Source organism: Myotis myotis, unplaced genomic scaffold, assembly GCF_014108235.1.
Source record: "Myotis myotis isolate mMyoMyo1 unplaced genomic scaffold, mMyoMyo1.p scaffold_m19_p_3, whole genome shotgun sequence".
In the NCBI taxonomy this organism is placed as follows: Eukaryota; Metazoa; Chordata; class Mammalia; order Chiroptera; family Vespertilionidae; genus Myotis; species Myotis myotis.
In genome coordinates, this window is record NW_023416335.1 from 80,869,259 (window position 1) to 80,881,651 (window position 12,393).

A 12,393-nucleotide genomic window follows, 5' to 3' on the forward strand; every position below is an offset into this window, starting at 1 on the left:
TCATCAGTGCTAATTTAATTTATTCAGCAAATATTTATTAAGTGATACAGTAAGTGGAAATAGAAGAACTTGTGAAGAGCCTGAAAGAGTGTGGTTGGACAGATAGGGGAACAGGAAAGTATCAAAGAAGCTAAGCAAGGAAAGGGTTTCAGAAGGAAGCAAATGTCCAACAGGTTTAAATACTGCAAAGTAATCAAATGTGTTCAATGGATTTGGTATTTAGGAGTTCATTGGTGACTATTAAAAAATGGTTTCCATTGTGTGTGGTGTTTATAAAGCACTCTCACATTTTATCATTATATTAAATAAGTTCTGTCTGTTGAAATGCCTAAAGTGGTTTCTGTGTTCTAGACTGGGTCCTCACTAATACAGCAGGGCATATCAGCTAGTCATGGTAAGTGTGAATTCACTGAGTAGGTGGAGTGAGGTGGTACCATCCCTGCCCACCCTGTTTGCATCACTGATTTGTATGGAAGCCAGGAAACTCCTGGATCGAAAAGTGAAATCTTGCTTCCACCTATGTTGTAGACATAGATGTAGCTATATGGAGAACTGATGTGTGGGCGAATTCTGAAGGTAGGGGTTGTAATGAGAGGTGATAAATTACTAGAAGATTATGGACCCTGTGGCAGAGAACTCACTATAAAAGGAGTCCTCCCCAAAGAGGAAGAGAGTCTGAGAGTCAAGAGAGAGTGGTGGCCACAATATGACGAAGTCTCAAGCAAGCCAGACAATTAGTACCCTGAGGGAAGAAAGCTTTGCATAAATCAAAAGAGGGACCTTAATAAACTCTGGAACACCTCTGCACCCAGAAGATATACTGTGGGATTCCTTTAACAGACCATTGGTCAAATGGAAGAGAGCCAACATTCACTGACTATGCTAATTCCTCCTAACACCATGAGCTTTGAGAAGATCTGCACCTTGGAAGGGCAAGAGCAATGTCATCAGCAGAGCCTAGCAACAAGCAAATGATACAACAACTTGGACTGATCACAACTTCTTGGAATTGCCTTCTAGGACCCGACACCCTCTGACCCCCGCCACACACACACACACACACACACACGCACACACACGCACGCACACACACCAAACCTTTGGGAGAGCCAAGTAGTACTTTGTAAAAGGCTGAAGTTTCTGCCTGATTGGATGGACAACATAATCAATGTAATTTAGGTTACAAAGAAAAGACCACGTAATTGATTATATCTCAAACTAATAGGAAGGGAGATTTTCTGAGACTTGAAACAATAGAACAATTCTCAAATTTTATTTTTTATTTCATGTGTCAGTTTTAGATTTGAAATTTTCTCTTAGGTTTAAAAATTAGTGCATAAATTGCATATGATAGTCTTTAATTACTTTTCCATATCAGTTATTATATATCTTTCTTTATTTTAGACTATTGGCCCAGTGCATGAAATTCGTGCATGGGGGGAAGGGGTGGTGTCCCTCAGCCTGGCCTACACCCTCTCCAATCTGGGACCCTTCAGAGGATGTCTGACTGCCAGTTTAGGCCCAATCCCTGTGGGACCGCTGGCTCCTAACCGCTCACCTGCCTGCCTGCCTGACCGCCCCTAACCACTCTGCATGCTGGCCTGCTTGCTCCCAACTGCCCCCCATTGCCAGCCTGCTCGCCCCCAACTTCCTCCATCCTGCTGGCCTGCTCACCCCCAACTGCCCCCCGCTCCCCGCCTGCCTGCCCACCTTGCCAGGGCTCTGTGATCAATGCTGGGCAGAGGGAAGCCCTGCCCACCCAATTGGGGCTCCTGTGATGGGCCCTCCCAGCCTTGGAGGCTTGCCTCGGCCCTCCCAGTCATGGCTTTGTCCAGAAGGAGGTCCAGAAGGTCGTCCGGAAGGTCTCCCGGTCTAATTAGCATATTGCCCTTTTATTAGTATAGGTTTTAAATTTGGTTTCTTTCTCTTTTAGCCACGTTATACTGGTGGTCAAATAATTTTAGTAACACAAAAACCAATTCTTGCTTCGGTTTATCAATAAAATTGCTTTCTACATTTCCCCATATGTTTTTGCTTTTATCTTTTATAAAATCTATTTTTTTCTACTTCTTGTTTCTCTGTGTTTTTATTCCAAAATTGTTTTTCTATAGGAAAAGGAGATTAACATATCTTGAGCTGTCTGCAATGTACCAAGTTTTAGTACAGATTAAAATCTATGTTTATCTTTTAGTGTTAATTTCAAACTTTAAATTTAGCTCAGAAACAACTTTCATACTTCTCTTTTTGCTTTAAATTTTATAACAATAATACTTTACTAAAGGAATTTAACTATCTTTGCTATGATAGTTATCAAGATCATTTAAATTTACTGTCATTTCTATATCCCCAATCTTTTGTAGTTTATTTAGTAGCTGCAGATTGTGTTAAAATATTCCTTCAAGCTCTGTCTTTGCAAAGGACTTTCTTCTGCCTTAAACAAAAACAACAACCATAACAAACAAACAAAACAACTAATATCCAAAACAAACAGTGGTGATGGGCATTATGATGGTTGTGTAGTGAGAATCAAGTGTTTTTGAGAGATTTATGATGATTTTATTCTTAGGGCTTGCTTATGTTCTCTCTATGATAGAAATTTTAAAACCTTATACTCTAAAATTTTGAATGATATCTCTTTTTCCTCTTTTCAGTTAAATATTGAATGTCTCTGTAGTTGAAGAATTTGACAAGTAGATAGATATCCAGGAATAATTCTCCAGGTACTCAAGAGAGATTTCTTATTTTTTCTTAACTGAGGACAAGTTATTTTCAATGATTTCTCTCAGTATGCTTTCTATGTTCTTTTTCTTCTCTTTTTCTCTGACAACATTATTCACAGATTCAGTTGGAGAGATCTGTTTTCTTAGGCCTATAGGTATTCTTTGAAGCTTTAAATTGTAAAGCATATCACTTCAGATTTGCTTTCTATTATTGCTGAGCCTTTAAAGACACCTGCTGCTCTCCTCTTGTAGTGGGAGTAGTTAGAGGAGGTCTCTGTGTCGTTTACTCTTTACAGGTTAATTTAGTGGACCAAGTGAGAGTCTCAACTGCCAGTTCAAGAAAAGAAGTATTGTTGTATACTTTGAAGGAAACACTACTTCATTGAGAACTACGACTTAAAACAACAGAGCCTAAAGTTGCTGGGATGAGAAGCAAGTGTTTGTAAGTGGGTTCTTTCATGTGATAGTGATAGGAGTGAATCCCACCCCCATACCCTGATTCCTGGACCTGATATTCTGGTTATGGGAGAAACACCACCATGTAAAATTGGTCACTTTGATCACTGGTTCAAAACGTGTACTCCATCATATAGGATAGCACTCCAACCTTGAACCATTTCAGCATTCTCTAAAGGGCCACTAGATTATGGGGACTTGGTAAAATCAGTGAATTTCATGGGCATGAGCCTATTGAACCATTTATTTTGCTGTTAAAATTAGTTCCTGGATCAGAAGCAATTCCAAAAGTGATTGTCTTCATTCAACTCCCTAATGTATCCGAATTCATTTTGGTGTATGGTATGAACTATGATTCTAAATGATCCTGGTAGTTAACTCGAAATTTATAGTTTACCAGAGAAAATAGTCTTTATCAGAAATAAGTTCACTTAGGCTCAGTCCCTGTTTCTTCTTTGTCATCATGACAAAACAAAACAAAAAAGATAAAGGAGGTGACAAGGAAATGTGAAATGCTCCAATTATATTTATCATTATGAGAGTATTGCTCTTTTTTCCAATTAGTAGCTTAAAATCTACTTGTTTGCCTAAAATATATTAAATAAATTAGCTATGTAGTCCTCAAAGTATTTAAAAGTAGAAATCTTAAAACTATTTTAGAACAAGTTATAACTTTTCTATCCTATATAATAAAAGCCTAGGTGGTGTCACGCGTGACATCATCACAAGATGACCACCCTCACGTTGTCACAAGATGGCCACAACAACATGACCACCACAAGATGGCTGCCACAAGTGGCTGGCAGGGGAGGGAAGTTGAGGGCGATCAGGCCAGCAGGGGAGGGCATTTGGGGGCAATGGGGCCAGCAGGGGAGCAGTTAAGGGGCGATCAGGCTGGCAGGCAGAGCAGTTAGGGGCAATCAGGCAGGCAGGCAGACAAGTGGTTAGGAGCCAGCAGTCCCAGATTGTGAGAGGAATGTCCAACTGCCAGATTAGGCCCAGCAGTCAGACATCCCCCAAGGGGTCCCAGATTGGAGAGGGTGCAGGCTGGGCTGAGGGACACCCCCCCACCCCATGCATGAATTTCATGCACTGGACCTCTAGTATATTATAAAATGGGTACTTGATAAGTATAAATGTTTAGTACATGATTTGTTGGGTAAATTGATATTTGGTTATAATGGTTGGTTATATATGTGATATATAATGTATAATTTTATATATTACATATACATATATAGATTTGGTTATATTAATTAATTCTAATTATTTTATAATTAGAATATTTCTGCAATTAATAAAACCCTGTTAATAGTTTACTTGGTTCAACCTTCCAAACCATTTTTTAAATGCATGTATATGTGGACACCCACAGGTTTTTGTTGTTTGTTTTATTTATTTATATTTTGTGTTAATCCTCACCCAAGGATATTTTTTCCGTTGACTTTTAGACAGAGTGGAAAGAGGAGGAGACAGAAAGAGATGAACATTAATGTGAGAGAGACACATTGATTGGTTGCCTGCCCCAACCTGGGCCAGGGGTCAAGCCTGCAATGGAGGAATGTGCCCTTGACCAGAATCGAACCTGGGACCCTTCAGTCCATTGGCTGACACTCTACTGAGCCAAACTGGCTAGGGCTGTTGTTTGTTTTAAATATGCCATCATACTGTATGTATTATCCCATAAGTTGCTTTTAAATATAATAGGAACATCTTTAGATATATATATAACCATTGGTCACAAAACTAATTGCATTGATTTTATAGATCAATTTAGGTAGATTTATATTATATTATACATAATTACATATTAAATATATAATATTTGTATTTTTATGTATTAGATATAAAAATATAATAATATAACATATAATATAATATATTAGTATAGCATTAAAATAATATACTAATATAAAAATATATGTTATAATAATTATAATATAATAGTATGTTAATATTAAATATATAATAATGCATAAATATTAAGATATTTTACATATTATGCCTTACTTAACTATATGTTATATAACATCATTATACATGTTATATATGAATATATAATGTAATATTTATATATAACATTTAAATGTTTCTATGCAGGAGTAAGATATATTCAAATCTATTTGAATGTCCTTTAGCTAAATTTTATAATTTTCTTTATATAAACTTTACATGTTTTTATTTACCCTACGTATTTTATATCTTTTGTTACTATTATGAGTAGGATTTTTAAATGTACAACTGATTATTGCTATTGATTTTTGTAAAGAAATCTATAGCAGTAATCACAGGTATTTTTGTCTAATAATATTTGCCCAGTAATAGTAAGCAGTTGCTCTTTGGGCTTAGTGGATAAATGTCAACTGTGATATTTGCTAGTGTTTGTGATTGATAGCCTTGTGCAAGTGGGAAGTTTCCCTCTTTTCCTAGTGCATGCAGAGTGTTAAATGGAAATGGGTATTGAATTTTATCAAATGGCATTTTGAGATGATTTTTCAAATATTCTTATCAAGACATTTGATCATGAAATCCAATATCAGATTAAATCATTATATTTTGGATCTTCTTTTTAGTGGTGTGCAGTTGCCAGTTGTAAAAAATTGTCATATTTGTTAAAGAAGACCTTTAAAATCATTTTGATAAATCTTAAGATTAAAGCTAGTTATGTATAAATACCCACCTTATTGGTCAACTGTGCCTATTACTTGAATCAATTCTATTCAATTGATGGATAGAAGTCACTTGATTCTTAGAGAAGTCACACTGAAAATAAAAAACATGGTAATATGGAATTAAGACAGATTGTTTTTATGTTTCTTCCAACAAATGGCAAAACCACTTTATATTCATGCACAAACTAAGAACAGCTTTATGATCTTTACAGAGCATCTGCCAAAGTAAATTATAAATACCTCAGTTAAACTTTGAAATTATATTAGAAAATAGCACTATGGTTAACAAAGATGAAAATTTATTAAAAGCATTTAAACACTTGTAAACTAGATGTGAGAAAAGTACAAGCTCCTAACCCTACCACCCGGGGTGAGTGGAGCAAAAAGAGCAGGAGAGTGGTTAGAAGGACTAAACAAGGCTGCCTCCAAATACCTGTCCACCGGCTAAAGGTGATTCATCTCCAGATGGCGCACAGCACCCCTGAGAGATGGATTCCTGACTCCTCAGGGCCATTAGAGGCAGAGAGTTCTTGCAGCCCTGATGCTCTGAGAACAAGATGGGCACAACAGCTAAACCTCTAGACACTGTTTGTTGTTCTTTAGCCTTTCTCAGTTCACCCAGAATGTTTGTGGATCATGTGAGAATATGGTATCCATTTGCTCAAAATCCTTGGTAAATCTTTTAAAACCACACTACTAGAATACGTTGGACTTTGAGCTCTTCTTCCTTATTGCAGTGTCCAATAAAGTTGCCAAAGTCAACAAACTTGCATCAAAAACAATTACCTAGCCCCGGCTGGTTTGGCTCAGTGGATAGAGCGTCAGCCTGCAGACTGAAGGGTCCCAGGTTCAATTCTAGTCAAGGGCATGTACCTTGGTTGTGGGCACATCTTCAGTGGAGGGTGTGCAGGAGGCAACTGGTCAATGTTTCTCTCTCATCGATGTTTCTAACTCTCTATCCCTCTCCCTTCCTCTCTGTAAAAAATCAATTAAAAAACAAAACAAAAAACAATTACCTAAAATGTACATTTTAAATTACAGTATGATTTTTCTATATTTGAAAACATTTTGTATTTTCTTAAATAAACTTGTCTCTTCCTAAATGTTTTTATATTAAAAATACCTTTCTATTATGGAATGAGGGTGATGGTAGATAGTTTCTTTCTGCACAATTAGCTATTTACTTACAGTATTGTTCAATACTAAAGTGAAGTCATATAAGGTGCCATAGGAGCTTGTAAAGAAGGGTCAACCTGGGTCAAGGGGTCAGGAAAGGCAATCTCAAGGAAATGGCATGGATATTGGCTTCATTCAGGTTAGATCTATGAAATCAAAGTCTGATTACCAACATAAATGGAGGTTATCAGAATCAAGTGGGCTGGCATCTGGGAAACCCTCTCAACATAGCCCTATACTCAGTATTTCTTACTGCTGGTGCCCCCTTTCAGGTACTGAACCATGGGCCCAATCGCCTGGAAGCTGGAAGCAAACATGAAAATACAATGTAGCTATTCAAAGAGGAAGGGAAGTCTAGGACATTCCTTCCACTTGACATATATTCTTTCCTTTTCTTTCTTGGCGTTTTTCTTCCCTCCTCTTACCCCCCTTAGTTTTGTCTTCCTCTTACCATCTGTCTCTTTCTTCTTGCTCTTTTGAAGATGGTGAGCTTGAAGAAAAAGACATTAATGAAAAACAAATTTCCAAACCATCAAGGCTAATGAATTTAATATTGTAACCATAAACTACTGGAGCAGTTTAACAGATTAGGTAGACAGTAATGACACCTTGTCTTCATAGCAGAGAGCTCTTCTGTGGAGTTCAGCTGTAGACCTCAGGGTAGGAATTATTCGGAGAGCAGCAGGGGACACACGGAGGAAGTGAGATGCTGTGTTGTTAGCCTTCGTGGAACTTGTCCAGAGGAACTGAGAAGCTCTCTGCTGCCATTCTTATTAGCTCTGCGTGGGCAGATGTGGGATGGCATTTCACCTCATTGCATCCTTCAGTTATGTATTTCTGAATAAAAATATCCATTTGGTCTTCTCTCTCCAGAGAATAACAGTCTTAAGTAGGCATGAATCTTTGATGCCAATTAACTAGAAAGAAAATCTGTTTGTTTTAAAATACTTTCTATTGTCAAAATAAAATAATAAGCAACTCCCTTAGACAAGGTTTGTGGTTGCAAACAACAAAAAAAATCACTCCAGCTAATTTAAGCATACAAAGATTAATTAAGGAATATAGACAGCTTACCATGAAGGCTAAAGAAGTGAACTCTCCATATCACTCCCAGAACCACATTGCCGAACCGGCCTCCCAAGTGAACTGCCGCCTCTCTCACAATCAGGAACTTGTTCCATCAGAGAGGCCACCACCACAGCTCCTACCATGGGCCACATGCTCGGACTCCTCGCCTGGAGCAAGCCCGAGTCAGCCTCCTTGGGGTGGAGGGGTGGGTCATAGTGGCTGAACCTCAGTCACAGGTCTGAAGCCTAGAGACAAGGGAGTCTGGGAAATGGAGCTTTGTGGATCTGACTATGGGAAGGAGGGCTTACAACAGGGAGGACTATCACTCTGTGGAGAATGTATTTAAAAGATTTTGGGCACTGTGATTGACAGCTCTTTACTACAACATCCCCATATTAATCTCTCAGAATTAAAAATTTCTCTGGTTTATGAAATTCCAGAGTCTGGGAACTATAGTGAGTGAATAATAATCTAAGAAGGATCATGGTGAAGCTAAAACACTGAAGGTTTGGATATACATTAAAAAGCTTGAACTTAATTTGGTAGGGAATAGTGTGTCATTGAAGGAGCAGAGAAATGTCACTGGGATGCATATTTAGACTCCTTCTCTTTTGAAGACGGGGTAGAAAATAATGTTATATATTTCCACAGACAAAATTAAAACTCTATCCTCTAGTCGGTTTTTTCCTTTATCTATCTGGCTTTGTCTGTCTTGCTTGCCTATTACCTGTGGCTGGTCACCTGCAATAATGGTGAAATTCCACATGGTCACTGTAGGCCACCTTCAGATAAACAGTGTTGGTGTGTACGAATTTTGGTTTTTTAATAGTTAATTCTGTATGGTTCTAGATTGGTTGCCCCAGGTCATGCTCATTTATTCAGAGAGCAGCACGGGACACACAGAGGAAGTGAGATGCGCGTATTATTAGCCTTTGTTGAACTTGCCCGGAGGAACCGAGGAGGCTCTCTGCTGCCGCACTTATTATAATTCTACTGTTTTCCTATCTTTGCCAACATCTTAGATCCAATCCAGGATCAAGGAAGGGGCCTGGGTAATATTCACTGTGGGAATGCCTGTGACTTATCAGCAGTCTCTTTGAACTCTATTGCAAGCTCTTGGGTTCGTTCTAGTTACAGACCTCTGTTCTCTATAATTATGTGGGGAGGTAGTCAGAGAGGTGAGCAACAGGGCCAGTCTCACTGGGCTGTGTGGTTTGACAGCAAGACTCATGGATGCAAGAGAAGCTAGATTGTGCCTACAGAGTTCAGGGTCCTGGAGTGGTAAAGTCCATCAGTGATCAGATACAAAAGAATTGGTGGACTTGCCACATAGCAAAAGTAATTTCTAAATGGGAAGAGTTTAGACCATCAAAAATCTAAACATCAACAACATTACTTTAAAAATCCCTGTAATTAAAAGGCCTTGGCTATGGGACACCAAGTTGGTACAGAAGCAGTGGGATGTCTTTGGTCGGCTGGACAGAGTAGCACAGGGTGTTACAAATGCACGGAGAGCTGTTGCCCAGGAAACAGTCTTAGCTTTAAACATGACCATGGAGCTGAAGGAGGAAAGGATCCGGAGAGGTGGTGGCTTGAGATCTTTTTGGTCAGGCTGGCCCCATGTGAAGTGGGGAACAGTGTGTACCTGGGTCTAACTGCTGTTCAAGATAGGGTCTGGAAGAAGTAGGGACATTTAACTGCTCTGTGATCAGAACTGGTGATTGGACTGAACGTGATTTATAGAGGCAGAAGGAAGATGTCAGGCAGGAGCCTGGGATCCTGGGAAAGAGAGATCTCAGGTCCTGGGAAGGATGAGGTCCCTCTGAGTGCTGTGGCCACAGAGACATAGCAAGGTCACGTGGGGCCTCCAGGGGCTGAGTCCCCATCTCATGGGCTCTGGGCGGTGACTCCTGGGCACAAGTACAGGCACAGGTGGGCTGTAGGCTTTTGTAGGTATAGACAAGGTTCTTTCAGTGCTGTACTAACCTCCTCCCTCCACTGTGGAGACTGAACCAAAAATCAGGGGAATGTTGGCCCCTACTCCGCTTTTCCCCTCTCCTCACTAGGAGTGAAGTGTGATGGGGGTGGACTCACGCTTGCATACACTCAGGACACTGTTTTAGAGCACAGAGTGGTTGGAGCATTCCACTATGACAGCAAAAGCCCTAATGCCCAAGCCCAGGCTCACATGCTCTTTCTTTAACAGTGTTCAGCTCTTTCTGCTTTCCCTTAGGGTTCTCTCTTTCTCAGGTATTTTAGGATCGACAGGCTGAAGGGTCCTTCCCTAACCGGGGAAGGCACCAGGAGGGCATCTTAAGCCAAGCAGTGTACTAGTAATACATATTGAAAAGCACAGACTCTGTTACTTACTAGGTGTGTGACCTTTCAGTGCCACAGTCACCTCACCTGAAAAGTACCAGAAAAAAGTACCTGGCTCTAAGGTTGTGTTGGGGTTGAAATGAAGGCACACGTGTAAAATTTTTATTACAGTCTCTGGTTCAGAGTGGGTGTTATACAAGTGTTAGCTTTTAAACAAAGTATTCATCCAATAACAATTTAGGGAACATCCATTATGTGTTAGGCATGTAAATATTGGGAATGAAGCAGTGAACAAGACCAGATCTGTGCTTGCATTGTAGAAGGGAGGCGATTAATAAACAAATGAGCAAATCAAAAGACAAAATAATATTAGTCAGTGAGAAGTGCTATGAAGACTATGAAAGAGGGTGAAGTGATTGAGAGAGACTGTGGAACTGCTTTAGGTTGAGGGTTAGGGACAACCTCCTAAAGGAGATGACGCGGAATAAAAAGGAGCCAGTCATGTGCAGGTTAGGGAAGGAGCATAACAGACAAAGGGAACAGCTTAGCCTCCAAGGCAGAAGATGCTTGACATGATTGGGAACACAGAGGACAATGCGGCTAGAGCACAGAGAACGAAGGGAGAGTGGTCCGGCATGAGGTCAGAGAAGTAGGCGGGGGAACAGATGAAAAGGATCTTAAAAATTTTAGAATGTTTGCAAGAATTTGATATCTTCAAAGTGGTGTGTGAAGCCATTAGTGAATACTAAGCAGATAACTGATATGATTTGATTTGCGCCTTAAAGAAACACTCCTATCTGCCATGTTGAACATGCATTGTACACGAAAGGGATAGTGGAAGCAGGGAGACCAGTCAGGAGATGAGTGCGATAGTCCAGTAAGAGTCCTGGTGGCTTACACAGGCAGAAAGGAGAGACAGCTAACAATGGTAGGTTCATTTTGGAGGTTAATTTGACAACTTACGAATGGACTGGTTCTGGGGGTTAAGGGTAAAAACTCATTTTAGGTCTTTCACTTGAGCTACTCTGTGAATATTGATACGTTTATGGGGAAACTGAGAGGGAAACAGGTTAAAGGTGAGATCTATTTTGGATATGTTAAGTTTAATATGCACATTAGGTACCTAAAAGGAGAGGGTGTGCGCAGGAGTATGGAAGAGAATGGAGTTTGAGAAAATGTCAGGGTTGGAAATATAAATATAGGTGTCATCAGCATATAATTGGAATGTGAAGTTATGAGGCCGAGTAGGAGTCCCTGGGAAGGAGCAGATGGAGAAGGGAAACGGCCTGAAATGGAGCCTTGGGTCTCATCATCATTCAGTTTGAGCAGAAGAGGAGGAGCCTGCAAAGGAGCCTGGGAAGGAGTGGCCAGTGAGCTGGGAAGAAAACAAAATCAGTGTAATTCCCTGGTTATTTGTAAACATAGAGGTCAAGAGAAGGAAGTACTTTTGAAAGCAGGGCGTGGTCAAGTCTGTTGAAAGGTCAAGTATTGTTGACAGGCTAAGCTAGAGGAGGACTGAAAAGTGTCTCTTGGATTTGTCAATGTGGAGGGTGCTGCTGAGCTTGACAACTGGCTTCTACGGTCAGGGAGGGACAGAGCTGGGTTCATAGGTGGGTTAAGGAGAGGCTGGGAGTGGCGAAGTGGAGTTGGTTCTATTTTCTTTGGACTGCTCTTCCTCACCATTAGAGTAGTAAGGAGAGAAGGCAAGGAAAGACCAGTTTGCTTTAGAAGGAAGAAAGGGCAAGAGAGGTCTGCTTTTGGCTCCTGACTCTAGGCTTGCCTCAGCATACCTCAGCTCAGCAAGGGGCTGAATCATGGTTCGAGACTAAGTCTCACTGTAATTCAGAGGCACACTGCCTCTGCATTTTTTAAAAAATCTCTGAAGAACCTTTGGGAGAGCAGGAGCCTAGGTTTCTGTCACAATCTATCTGTTTCCCTTTCTATTCACTGAGAAACCCAGCCAACACTTACCTTTAATACTG